The sequence below is a fragment of the Aedes albopictus genome, chromosome 1 (assembly GCF_035046485.1).
Source record: "Aedes albopictus strain Foshan chromosome 1, AalbF5, whole genome shotgun sequence".
Taxonomy (NCBI): Eukaryota; Metazoa; Arthropoda; class Insecta; order Diptera; family Culicidae; genus Aedes; species Aedes albopictus.
The window spans coordinates 146,100,466-146,114,821 of NC_085136.1; the positions used below are offsets into that span (position 1 = coordinate 146,100,466).

Here is a 14,356-nt window from a genome sequence, read left to right on the forward strand (position 1 = left end):
ACCGCTACCGGGACTTCCTCTCCGCGGCCACTTAATCGCTGTAAGGGTCGATCTCGACCGCAGGGCACCGGTATGACCTACGAAGCCGACTTCGAACCCCTGGACCACCTCTTGTACTGCATCTGGACTAGCCATTCTCCGAGTCCACGCGCCACCTCCTTTGTAGCTCCCAGACGATATGGGTGATAGCCGTTGAAACGGCATTCCAGCTTATCTCATCCCTACACATTCTCTGGACCAAGTTGTCCGGAGTTGTGTCCTCCCCGCATGTGGCAAGCATGCGGTCACGCATTGTGCGAAAACGCGGGCACACGAACAAAACGTGTTCCGCCGTTTCCTCTAAACCATTGCACACTGGGCATTCGGGAGAATCCGCATGCCCGAAACGGTGTAGATACTGTCGGAAGCAACCATGACCTGTAAGGACCTGTGTCAGGTGGAATGAAACTTCCCCATGGCGCCTATTAATCCAACTATCTACCCTCGGTCCACCTATGGGTCCACCTTCCTTTGGTGGAACTGTCCCACGCGCGCTGCCATTTGACCATAGAGGCCATCCTGACAGTCTTGCGTATGCCTCTTGTGCCGCGCATTTCGAAGCACTCCATATCCTCACTGATAAGAATGCTGATGGGCACCATACCAGTAATGACACAGAGAGCGTCGTGTGACACGGTACGGTACGCGCTTGCAACCCTCAGACACATAAGCCTGTAAGTACTTTCCAGCTTCCGTCGGTAGCATTCAGTACTTAGCGCGGTACCCCACGCCGGGCCGCCATACCTAAGTATGGACGTAGCAACACTAGCCAGAAGCTTGCGCTTACTGGCGTACACCGCTGAGCTATTGGACATCATCCGGGACAGTGCCGCAATAGCTGTGGAGGCTCTTTTACAGGCATAATCGACGTGGCTACCGAAGGTAAGCTTATCGTCGATCATCACGCCCAAGTGCTTGACAGAGCGCTTCGACAGGATAGTGCACTCTCCTACACTGATCTCCGTCTGCTGCGCCGACTGCATGTTGTTAACAACCGTCACCTCTGTCTTGTGGTGAGCCAGCTCCAGTTTTCTGGACCGCATCCACGCCTCCACAACCTTGATCGAGTGGTCGGTAGTCAACTTCACCTCCTCGATCGTTTCACCGTAGACTTCGAGCGTAATATCATCGGCAAATCCGACAATCACCACTCCCACTGGGTACTCTAACCTCAACACCTCGTCGTACATGACATTCCATAACACCGGACCCAGGATGGAACCTTGCGGGACTCCTGAGGTTATGTGAAAGCACTTCCGACCCACCTCCGTGTCGTAAACCAGTACGCGATTCTGGAAGTAGCTTCCGAGAATCTTGTACAAGTACTCCGGTATCCCCAGACGCAAGAGCGCATCGGCAATAGCAGCCCAACTGGCGCTATTAAATGCATTCCTTACATCCAGAGTCACTACCCCGCAGAAGCGAATTCCCCTCCTCTTAGGCTCGAGTGCTTTCTCGGCGGTTTTTGTAACCGACAAGATAGCGTCTACGGTGGACCTCCCCTTCCGGAAGCCATACTGGTTGCTCGAGAGACCATTTACGCCCTCAGTGAACTTCAACATTCTATTGAGGATGATCTTTTCGAGCACCTTCCCCGCCGTGTCAATCAAGCATATTGGTCTATATGCCGACGGGTCTCCGGGTGGTTTCCCCGCCTTTGGCAATAGTACCAGACTCTGCCTCTTCCAAGCTTCTGGGAAAACTCCCTCGTCCAGGCATTTCTGCATAGCAGACCTGAACATCTCGGGAGCTTCTGCAATAGCTACTTTTAAGGCCAGGTTCGGAACTCCCTCCGGACCTGGGGCCTTACCTACGCTAAGGGACTTAGCTATCCCCGCAAGTTCCACATCGGTGACCCTTTCCTCATCGCCAGCCCCAGTCCCCGGCTGTCCTACGAAAGAAGGCCAAGGACTAGGATCATGACGCGGAAAAAGTCCTCCAATGATCCCCTCCAACATCTCTGGAGATTGCTCTGTAGGAGCCATCACACCTCTCGTCTTGGCCATAACGATCCTGTAGGCATCACCCCACGGGTTCGTATTGGCACTCTGACAGAGACCCTCAAAGCAGGCCTTTTTGCTTGCTCTTATCTCGGTCTTGAGCGCGGCTTTTGCAGCGGCGAACACCACCCGCCGTTCGTTTCGCTCTTCCTCTGATCGTGCTCGCTGCATCCGCCGCCTAGCCCGTAGGCAGGCGCGGCGCAGGTCCGCAATCGCGTCGGTCCACCAGTAAGCCGGTGGCCCCCCATTTCTAGGGTGGACTCGTGAGACGGTGGACGGTGGACGGTGAGAGCACCGCTACCAGCTCGTCGCCGTCTAAACCGAGTAAGTTTCGCTCACGGCGGAGCGCTTCCCTAAATACCTCTTCGTCGAAGTATGATGTCTTCCACCTACGAGGGCTTGGCCTTGGCCTAGCCGCCTCTTCTTCTATCCGCTGTCTGCTGTTGTTGTAGTCGATACTGTAGCGAACCGCCAGGTGGTCGCTGTGAGTGTAGCCATCATCTACTCTCCAGTTCGAACTACTTGTTAGGCCAGGACTACAAAAGGCCACGTCAATAATTGACTCCGCTCCGTTTCGACTATAGGTACTCTTGGTACCGACGTTAGCCAAGTCGACATCTAAGATGGCCAGTGTTTCTAGCAGGATCTGACCCCGCTGGTTCGTGAAACGGCTTCCCCATTCCACAGCCCAGGCATTAAAGTCACCCGCTATTACCACCGGCCTTCGCCCTGTTAGCACGGTCGTTAAGCGGTCCAGCATTTGCGTGAACCGCTCGATCGGCCACCGCGGAGGCGCATAACAGCTACAGAAGAAGACCCCGTTTACTTTGGCGACCACGAAGCCCTCATAGGTAGTAGACACCAACTCCTGCACGGGATATTTACCCGTCGTCCATATCGCCGCCATTTTCCTGGTCCCATCCGAGGCCCAGTTGCCGTTGCCGGCGGGTACTCGGTATGGGTCTGAAATGATGGCGATATCCGTCTCCCACTCAGAAACCGCCTGACAAAGCAGTTGCTGAGCCGCATCACAGTGGTTCAGGTTCAGCTGCGTTACCTGCACTGTGATTTGTTGCTCACTGCGGCTTTCTTAAAGGCCGGGCACCCTGGACCACCCATCGCATGTCTGTTTTTCGAGGTTTTCCCGGTACAGATCATGCAGATGGGCGGACTCGTGCAGCTTTGGGCCTTATGACCTTCAGCGCCGCATCGCCTACACAGTTTGCGCCTGTCGGGGCCTTTGCAGTCCCACGACTTGTGTCCTGGTTCCAGACACCTGAAGCAAACCTCAGGTGGCTCGTGGAATGTCAGGTGACAAACACACCAGCCCACCTTGATACTCCCAACTTTAACGGACTTTTTAACATCCGCCACAGGTAGCTGAACCAGAGCTATCTGTGTCCCTGCTGGCCCCTTCCGCAGCCTGACGGCTGTGGCGGCCACCTGAACATCGCACTGTTGCCGCAGTGCCGTGACGAGCTCTTCCGCTTCGGTGATCTCGTCTAGGTCTTTGACCTTCAGAGTCGCCTCATGCGTAAGAGCCCTCACCTCCACTCCATCTCCAAGGACCTCTTCTGCCAGCCTCTTGTAGGCGGCGCCCTTGTGATCCTTCTGGCGCTTAAGCTCCAGGATCATTTCGCCCGTACGAGTACGTCTGATACTGCGTACGTCGGCTCCAAGACCCTCGAGCTTGGCGTTGCACCTCATCGCCTTCAAGACGTCCGAGTATTTCGACTGTTCGGTCTTGATGACGATAGCGTCACCTTTTTCGCGCCTGGCACCTGCCTTCCTACGCCTTGGCTTGGCGACCTGCACTTCTACCTGCGGATTCCCCTTCTTCTTCCTCTTCCGCTCTACCTTTGTCCAAGGAGGGTCCTCTCCTTGGATCGCCCTGCTCTGTGGCTGCTGAGGGCCCACCATTGGTCGCAACCCCTTGTTCCCATCATTCCGGGACGGGCCGGCCATTTCAGGCCCACCCTTCCCAGCTTTCCGGGAACCCTGGCTGGGGTCCGACTTTCCAGCGTTACCACCGGCTTTCGGGGTTATTATACGCCTGGCCTTGCGGGCGCCGCCAGACAGCTCCTCACCTGACGGCTGCCTCGCCCGCTTCTGCGAATGCTTGTCGCTTTTGTCGCGAGCATTCGCTTCCACTCTCTTCGGACTACCCGCGAAGGAGAAGGCCTCCGTTTGTGTAAACTTAGACGCTTTCTCCTTTGCGGGTTCCGCCGCTGCTGCAGCCAGCAACGCAACCGCGTGCTCCTGCTTGGCATTATCGACAGACGCCCTAAGCCGAAGCAAGGTCGTTTTCAGGTCCTTGCTTATATTCGACTTAGTTGTCGCAAAGTCGATAATTTTTCCGAGCTGCTGCTCAGCTACCTCAAATGCGGGCCGTCCTTTTTCTGCAACTTGGCTGATGGCCCTCAGCAACCATGCTCCGTCCATGACCTCCGCCGGCTGGCTTGCCGTGGAGTGGACAGGAGCTCCCACGCTTGAGCTGCGTAAGCAGCTTCCAGCACCTGACTCCTCGCTTCTCCTTGTAGGAGACCTCATCAACCCGCTTCTTGCGAAGGGGTTGATCGCACCGCTACTTCCACCTGTATTTAGATTTTTAAGATTTTTACTCATATTTGATTCCCACGAGTTGCACGAGAAATAATGTCCACCACGCCAGAGCTCTGCATTAACGCGGTAAGGGACAGCATACTGTGGGGGGTGCCCAGGTACCCCACAGGCTCCGTTAAAGATCGAGCATCTTTTTCACCCCCTCGATCACTCATTCCTCGGCACGGGTCGCTTGACACCTTGAATTGGGGTTAGTAGTCCTATTCTTAGCCGGCAACTACGCGGCTGACTCGCAAGCGGGGGGGTGCGTCAGGCCCCAGGACATCCGTCCCTGCTGCCCCTTGCGAAGGGTATATGCGAATGCGTATATCGTGTGGCAGGCACGAAGATACTCTATGCCCAAGGAAGTCAAGGAAATTTCCTTTACGAAAAGATCCTGGACCGACCGGGAATCGAACCCGTCACCCTCAGCATGGTCATGCTGAATACCCGTGCGTTTACCGCCTCGGCTATATGGGCCCTTTTTAACATACGAGAATTCACGAAAACGGCATACTTTACTTTCACAAAAAAAATACCCAGAAACTAATATGAGTGCTTTGTTTTCCACGAATCAGAAGATATTAACTTATATGGTCGGCGTTAAGTCAGACCGGACCATCTGTTTTTCAATGATTTCGAGAAAATGTCCTGCAAGCACTTGAAATTTCAAATCTCTGGCATTATTTTCAGAAATACTATTATTCTTTTATGCAATGACACATCTGCATCAAACTAACGTCGAAAAGTTTAGGTTTAACGAATTCCTTAGCTTATCTTTACCTGCCCAAAAAATCTCGTAGTCCACTCTGACTGAACGCCGACCATATAGTGTGTGTAAACCACACTATATAAGTTAATATCTTCTGATTCGTGGAAAACAAAGCACTCATATTAGTTTCTGGGTATTTTTTTTGTGAAAGTAAAGTAGGGTATGTGTACCATTAAAAATCTCAATAACCCGACGAAGTAGTGAAAAACACGGATAACTTACCTGTAAATCAATGTAATACTTTCACAATACACGAAACACATTTGTTATCTTCCGGTGAACCATTTAATAGCATCAAACTAGTGTTATTTTGCTCCTTTAATCCTTAATTTCTTCAAAATAATTGCTACACTATTGCACCCATATTCAGCTCTCCTAAAAATCGTTAATCTTATCCGAGATCCTTTTTCAATCCTACCGAGCCTAATCAAAAACAAAAAAAACAAGAAAAAATTCAAAACAACATATCTCACAACTACATGAAACAGCAGCAGAAACGTCAGTGCGATTTTGAAAAGGGCCAGTGAAGAAAACGTTTGTTTTTGTTTTTTTTTTCAATTACAAAATATACACGCTAAAAATTAGTTACAGCAATTCTCCATCTAGTAAATAATTTTGATTTTTTCGTTAAGTCAACATAATATTACTGATCTATGTCATTATTCTGAAATGGAGTTAAGTGCGTCTTTTGTATTTATTCTAGGGTGTTGCGTCAGTATGATCCAAAATGTATTAGTTTATCTAAACAGTTCTCAAACTCATACTAACTCGATGGAAGTAAGAAGAGACGGGAAAATATTTTTAGCGTTATGTGTACAACATATCCAGAGTATTAAACAAAATTGGCGTAACAAAAAATGAAAAATGATCAATTTTGTATCAATTGATTGATTGATTTGTCTTTATTAGAGAGACTTTCAGCCCTTGGCATTTTATATCAAATTTTACTGTGAAATAACAAATATCCTCGAAAATATCTATTGAGTTATTTTGAACTACGCGTTAATTATTTGCATAATAATATATGCCGACGTTTTGCTAATATTATTAGAATTTAACGACAATGACGAATTCAAAAAAACAAAATCAATTCAATTAGTACGCCTATATCAAAAAATACCCTGTACATGTTTACCACCGCTGTCACCAGACTTCCGATCAAAACATAAATAATCAAATAGAAATTCCCAGCCAGCATGTTTATTTGCCTGTTTGTTTTATATTTGATTAGCTTATAAACATTTTAGGGTATCATAAAATGTGCATTATGCTGCCATACAGTAAAATTTGAATCACGACGAAGTGTTGAGAGTTTAATAGTTTAACAAAAGTTGTATGAGCATTCAGCATTGGTAAAAGGTAAACATCTTAAGAAATTGTAATGTGTTATGAAATTCTTCACAAGATTTTCTTATTTCAGTCAGATCAGTGAATCACATGATGCCTTCAAGCAACGGATGGAAGCAGAGGAATATTAAGGTGTATTAAGGCAGACAAGAAACGGAGAAAACTTAATAGTAATGTAACAGTTAAATCGGGTGATTACCAGAAGTTTAATTTTGATGTTATAAGGTACACTGAAGCAAGATGAAACGATCGAGCTGACATGAAACAGCGGGTGAACGTGCTGCTAACTAACCGTGATAAACAATTTGAATGTCGACTCCAAAAGTTTTGAAAAGAAACGATCTTCTAGTAAAAATAATTTATTGAAATGTATTTCATAGCTGCGTTTTATTTTGCCCCAGCCGTTTCAACTCATGTAAAGAAATTGACGTATCGAGACACTTCTATACTTTTTGTCAGTAAAATGGTTGAAAAAGTCGTCATTGATATAACCATCACCATTTAAAAAAGAAAAACAATTGCATTGTGAATGCATTTTCACTGCGCAAACTTTTGTTTTGAACGAGAAAACTGCTTTTTGATTTTCCTTCCTTTTTGTATATGCTTAGTTTATAGATAATTAGAGAAATAGAAACCGGTATAGGCAGAAGAATCATATATGACATATATTTAAAAAAAAAAAAAAGACACTACACCGTCTTCAACCAGAAGTTGTACAGACTGAACAAGCACTAACATATGACAACGGACAACAAACATAACACCCAGTGGCCCAGTGGAGAATTTTCCGTTTGACGAAAAGTTTTCCCCGACTGGAGCGGGAATCGAACCCACACTCCGAGGCTTACGAAACGTCTAGATGACTGACGCCTCTAGCCGCACGGCCATGAAGCCCATTTTGTGAAAACTATCACAGTTGAAATAAAATAAAAGTTGCCATGTTCAGCAAGATGTTGTTATTTTTTATTTAAAAAGTATATACAAACATTAGCAACAGTTTCTCTTACGTTACAATTGTACTGGTAATTTTCTAATTGAACTTTTTCAAATGTGAAGCTTATTAAAAGGACAATTTCAACAGTCCGCAAGGTATTTGCTTAGCAAACAGAATGCTAAAAGGTAATGGAATCTAGACACAGCCGCCGAGCGGGTTCTGCGGCGCTTTCTGTTTGATCTGGAAAACTGACAGCGGTGGGGCGACTGATAGTATCCACTTATCCTCGTTTGGTAATTTAGGAATGCGTTGTGCATCCAACGCTCATCGCGAAATTCCTGCCCACCGATCATGGGCCATCACGCAGGAGATCATTTTTTGCACGAAAAAAAAGAGTAAATAAACACCAGCTGATTGAATGCTGAAGCAAACTGGTTTGACATTTCCGCGAGCAGGACAATCACGAGAGAGAAAATGGCTGCGTGCTTTCTTTGTAAATCCTCTCTTGAAGCTCTTTGGTGCTTACCGAACGGGGTATCAAATTTAATCTCGGATTTAGTAAATCCTAGATTAAATCGCGGCTACTACGCGTTGGTGCTTATCACCATAAGTATCTAGAGCAAATACCACATACAAACAGATGTAACACTCTGTTCATCCCCCGTACACCGAAATAATGGGTAAATTAAAAATTTGATAGTTGGCCAATCGTGGCGCTTGTATCGATTTTGTTCGAGTTTGACGTTTATACACTACCGACACCTTCCAAGGTTGACCAAGCTTAGTCGTTTTTGTATTGGGCGAATTCGCTTCCGTGACTGTTTTAAATTCAAAAGTATTCAAAATGTTACGTCTGTTCGTCTGTGCAAATACCTTAAATTTGGGACAAATTGATCTCTGGTTCGAAATTGATCAGACGTTTATCTGTTTGATAAAACATACTTTAAATCTGGAGCTCGATTTGAATGGGTCGTATGTGCTTTCGTCAATATAAAATTCGATCATTTGGATTCGGTTATTATAGCGAAATTTGTTGAAATTAAACAAAACTTATACATACACCCGATTCCTTACACAACAAGTAATTAATTAATTAATATTGATACTGTAAATAAAATAAACTAGTCGATTTTTATATCGACGACTGCACATACGACCAATTCTAATCGAGCTCTAGAAATAGTTTTCGTGCAAATATCGTATCGTAGCTGATTCCAAAAGCATGATATTCAAGATAAAACAATTTGAAATATGCTTTTTCTAACGGATAAGTGTCTGACCAATGTCGATCCAGAGATCAATTTGTCCTCGGGTTACGGTACTTCACTTTAATATAGGTACTTTCAAAATCAACGATTGAAAGGGCAGCATCAAACACATTTTTGTCCGATTTAAGGGCCTTCTGGGATACTCCCACGCATTTCAGTATCATTGGAAAATTACAGTTTACAAGTTCTCTATTAGGGTTCATTCAAATATCACGTAACGCAAAATTTCACCAATCCAGAGTACCTCCCTCCCACCTAAGTAACAACTTTATGAGAAATTTTGATTTTGTACGAAGTATAACACAGCGCTAGTCTCTCAAAGAGTTACGTAATATTTAAGTGAACCCCTAATGGAATCGAGATGCTTGAGTGAATTTCAGAAGTTCCAAAAACATTCACTAATTCGACTTTTGAGCGGAGCCGTGTCACCTGTGACCGTTCAATTTCTGTAAACACGGCACCACTCAAACGACAAATTAGTGCATTGGACCATGGTGCTTGTTTACATAATGTTGAAGCGGCCTTCTCTACTGCACTCATTTTGCTCCACCTGCCCACTGTGTTTATCAAATAATACAGAAAGTATTTTACCTGCCGAAGACAGCGACATCGACCCGGAAGCCAACTCATCGACGAGATCCATTTTCTGCTGCCACTACGATCACTTATTTTCGCTGCCACTACCGATGACTTATTTTCAGCTTGCTACAACAAATTTTGTTTACTTGCTACACTTTCACGCTAAACGATTCTCTCGCAAAAATTGCAAAATGGTGAAACACTTTTATGTAGGTATTTGCCTCTTGTTTTAAAGCAAGGAATTAATTTATATTTTTAGTTAGTAGCTGGTTTAACGACGCGTAGTGCGTCATCAGCATCATTGAAATCTCGCTCGAAATTTCAAAGTGATAAAACTCAGTTACCAAAGCGCAAATTCGGATGAAAATGTATCATCCCATATGCTCACTCGTGGTGAGTGTGATGATACTTTTTCTACTGCGTGACTGCAAAATTTCCCGTTTTTTATCACTTCAAAAACGCGAGGCAAACAATCATTGAAAATTAAAAAGTCAATGATTCCTATGAAAATTCTGTGATGCACCAAGTCACCTTAATGAATATCAGATTAAAAATGTACCGTTTGTGTTAACCTACCATAGGTAAGTGAATATAATGATAGATATTTAATGTGATAAAACCGGGCAAAATAGGATGTATAAATGGTGCTTAATCCGAGCGCAAACATGAGCAACATGCACTCAATCAATGTGGCAGAAAATTTAAGCGTGTGATTTCAACACAAAGTGACGTTTTCAATCAGCGTTAGGCCCTTTTAGAAATCATTATGTATCAGGTAGAGCTTTCGGAGAACTTGCTCGTTTGGCATTATGCTCAAGCTGCATTGGCAGTTCGGTACGGTAGTCCTGTCATTTGTAGAAGGAATTGCTCAAAATAAAGCCGTTTGCGACGTGATAGCAAAAAGATCTATATCTAACTTATTACGCACACTATTGTGGAGGTGTATGTACAACAAAATGTTTGCAATGCTGCCAGCCAAGGCATTTCATATTCTTGTAAGAAAATTTATACTTTTTTGGATCAAGGGGAAGTCTTGGAAGACTTGATGTTAATAAAAGGTAACATTTAGAATATTTTTGATTCATCATTGGATTATAAATTAAATCTTTTTCCTCGTCTTTTTAGAAGATAATTCTTTGAAAATTAACTACAAGAGGTGGTTATTGGTATTAAATTAATCTTAAATCAAAACTATGTGAATCGGCAACCATGTCCAGATCCGCGGAAAAGTAAACAGATGAAAATACGGACAAGCATATTATGAAAGTTGTGAAATTTAATCTCATAGTTTTCAAAGAAACTATAGACTTTTTTTATATTCTGATAAATCTAGTTGGAGCGGAAAAATGTGAATTATTAGCTAGAAAGTGTAGTGAAATGTGAAAAATTCTCAATGGTGAATGAATAACTGTTGAAGCCGGGCAAAGAATAGGATGATATTGTTTGTACCTTACGAGTGATGGAGACGAACCAGTCAAGACAAGGTAAGACTTTGGCTAAAATAATCCAAGCTAGACTTTTTATTACATTTAAACAATTTACAACGATTGTATAGTGCAATATGCTATGTGAAACGTTGGGAAATCTTCCGAAGATCATTTTTCATTAATCTCCCAATCAATTTTGCGCTCCAATATTGCATAATTACATCATTAAAATATCTGCCTATGCTATGAGATGAATATGGGTGTTGAGATTTTTTATGGTACACATACCCTATGCCGTTTTCGTGAATTCTCGTATGTTAAAAATTAATTACACATTTGGCTATGCCTAAGGACAACAAATTATCCATGGATCAAGAACAAGACTTAAGAATGAGTTGAACAAGTAAGCAACAAATAAATAATCAATTTTAATTGTAGAAGGCATTATCGCATTATCACAATTTTATTTTGTTATAAATATAGGAATGTGTATTTCCTCAGTAAAAGTTGTATCCTCACAGCCATTCAAACACAATTTGTCCACCATTCAACATTAGAGCAGCGTAGGGATGGAGTTTCCACCGCAAGCTTTAAATCTTCAGGATGATCGAAACAGGGTTCTGAATTCATAGTCCTCTTCTCATTCACAGTCAGTCCAAAAACCAATCCCGGCAAAAGTTGTAATCGCTTCAACTCATAAATGGCTAGTCCTGTGGTTTTCTGCTTCCCCATGTGAGACTGTGTGCGTCGTCGTCGTTTTGGGAGCGTTCACATATAGAAAACAGGAACGCAAAGGTTCGGACGAAGTGCCTTCTTATGAAATAAATTCCTTAACTATCGACCACCAAGATAAGAGCCTGTCTCCTTTTCTATTACGTGGTCGGATGGTGGTTGTGGCTTTTACGGATTGCTTCCATCTCGAGCGACGGCCCGGAGTCCTCACTTCTTCCCTCGGGGTCAGACTTGCTATTTACGACCGGGAAGACGAGCCGCCACGTCGCCGTGCCCATTCAAGGCTTTTCATTCAACTTTTCCGGGGCTTCGTAGCTTTATCCCTCTAATTGACCCTTTTATTCTGGCTGAACGATAAAACTTTCCAGCCTCAGCCGCTTACACTAGTAGGAGTTGAGGTTGTGTGTGTCTGTCGATGGTCTTCGGAACGGAGGGCGGATGGCGGTTTGGTTTGGAAGCAGCAGAGTGGTTCGAAATGAATGAATCGGTTCTTCCCGGAACTGCGGTGCGCCTACAATGTTGCCTTCTCATAACGAAGATAAAAGCATTCAACGTTATTTATGGGACAGTTTAGTGTAGTATATTGGCGCAAGTGCGGAGGTTTATTGACTGGTCCTATCCATTAGGCGATAATTGTGGGCCACAAGTGTGGCTTGGAGGCGATCACAATTTTCGGGTTAGTGTGATAACATCTATGCCAAACACTGTTGTTCTAGATCGATATTTATTTATCTGCTTTTTATTTATTCTGGCGTTACATGGCGTAGAGCAACTGTTGAGCCCTGCTAGAACACTTACGCATTGTACTTTAAAAGATAATTTTAGGTCAGCTTAACCGTTATGTGTCCGACAAACATTTTACTTTTTTCTGCACCGTGCTTTTTAAATGGGCACTGGATACCCGGGTACCCTGTCGGTTAAGGTGAGGACAAAAGGGGAGTACAAAGATCCTGAAAGCAAGCATTCAGCTGATGTTTTTGCACAACGCAGTGTATCGTGAAACATGTTCACCAGGTGATGGTGAACAATGAATTCTCACGGAAACGATTCTCGGTGAGAAATCCATGGAAAATCACGAGAAACCAGCCATCTTTTTGAGGAGTACCTTGTTACCATTCGGAATTACTACTGAACCGATAAATAAGAATTACAGTATGGATCAAACTTTCACTTACCGAATGCTCTCTTCTGACTCTTGTGGGTTGGACCTGTAACGAATATAAAACTTCTTTCTCCAAAACTTGGCCACTTTCTTGACTCTTCTAACGAAAAACTTCAAAGATTAGCTACTCTTTCAATTACCGGTGCAATGCGAAGTACACCGTCTAAAGCGCTTGACACTTTACTTTATCTACTTCCACTGCATCAATTTGTTCAACTAGAAGCTGCAAAGAGTGTATTGAAGCTCAAAAGAACTACACAACTCTTTGATGGTGACCTGAGAGGGCATCTCAGTATTCTGAAAACAATCAGTATCGACTCTCTAATCTTACATAATAGTGATTGGATGAGCAAAAGATACAATTTTGAACGCTCTTTTGAAGTGATTAATCCTGGGCGAAATCTGTGGACAAATGGTGGCCCAGAACTACACCCAGGATCAATCGTATTTTACACTGATGGTTCGAAATTGAACGATCAAGTAGGTGCAGGAGTGACTGGCCCCGGGATCAACGTATCAATTCCTATGGGCAAATGGCCTACAGTTTTTCAAGCTGAAATCCAGGCGATTTTAGAATGCAGTAATATTTGCTTACGCAGAAACTACAGACATTCAACAATTTGCATGATGTCTGATAGCCAAGCAGCTCTAAATGCTTTGAAATCAGCAACATGCACTTCTAAACATGTTTGGGAGTGTCTTCAGTCACTCCAACAATTAGCTTGCCGAAATCAGGTGAAGCTATTTTGGGTTCCAGGGCACTGTGGAATTGAAGGAAATGAACAAGCCGATATGCTAGCAAGACTTGGATCGTCTCATCAATTCATAGGGCCAGAACCATTTTGTGGTGTGTCTGGTTGTTCTCTCAGAATGGAGTTTAAAACATGGGAACATGAGAAAATAAAATCCAACTGGGAAAACACCACTTTTGCGAGGCAGTCAAAACGTTTCATAAAGCCGGACATTTCAAACACTCGCAAAATTCTAGAACTTTCTAAAAAAGATCTTAGTTCGTTTACTGGCCTTATAACAGGTCATTGTCCGAGCCGGTATCATCTGAAGCTAATTGGAAAACTTCAAGATGATGTATGTCGCTTCTGCGGCATAGATACAGAAGACTCGGAACATTTGCTATGCCATTGCCCGGCAATTACAGCTAAAAGAATTAGGTTCTTCGACAAGGGGCTGATTGAACCCTTAGATGTCTGGAGAACAAACCCCAATGCGGTAGTGCAGTTCATCCGAACTGTATCACCGTGTTGGGATCACGCTTACAGTCAAGGTTTGATTATTGCTAATACCAATGGTGATACGTCAACTTGACATAGCTAAATAAAACTGGGGCATTTGTCACAATAGATCTAAAAACTGGTCGCAGTGACTTATATACCCAACAAGGAATAAAAAAAACGATATCTTGGCAAGCATGCTTTTATTTCCTATCCCCCCCCCCCCCCCCATTTACAATATAGTTTGTGCACACGCGTTCACCTTG

At 44.0% G+C, this 14,356-nt stretch overlaps 1 pseudogene; it reads right to left on the reverse strand.

Moving 5' to 3' along the window:
- The window catches only part of LOC134285756 (uncharacterized), a 60,782-nt pseudogene extending 50,978 nt beyond the window's left edge, over positions 1-9,804 (reverse strand).
- Positions 9,805-14,356: the final 4,552 nt, after the last annotated feature.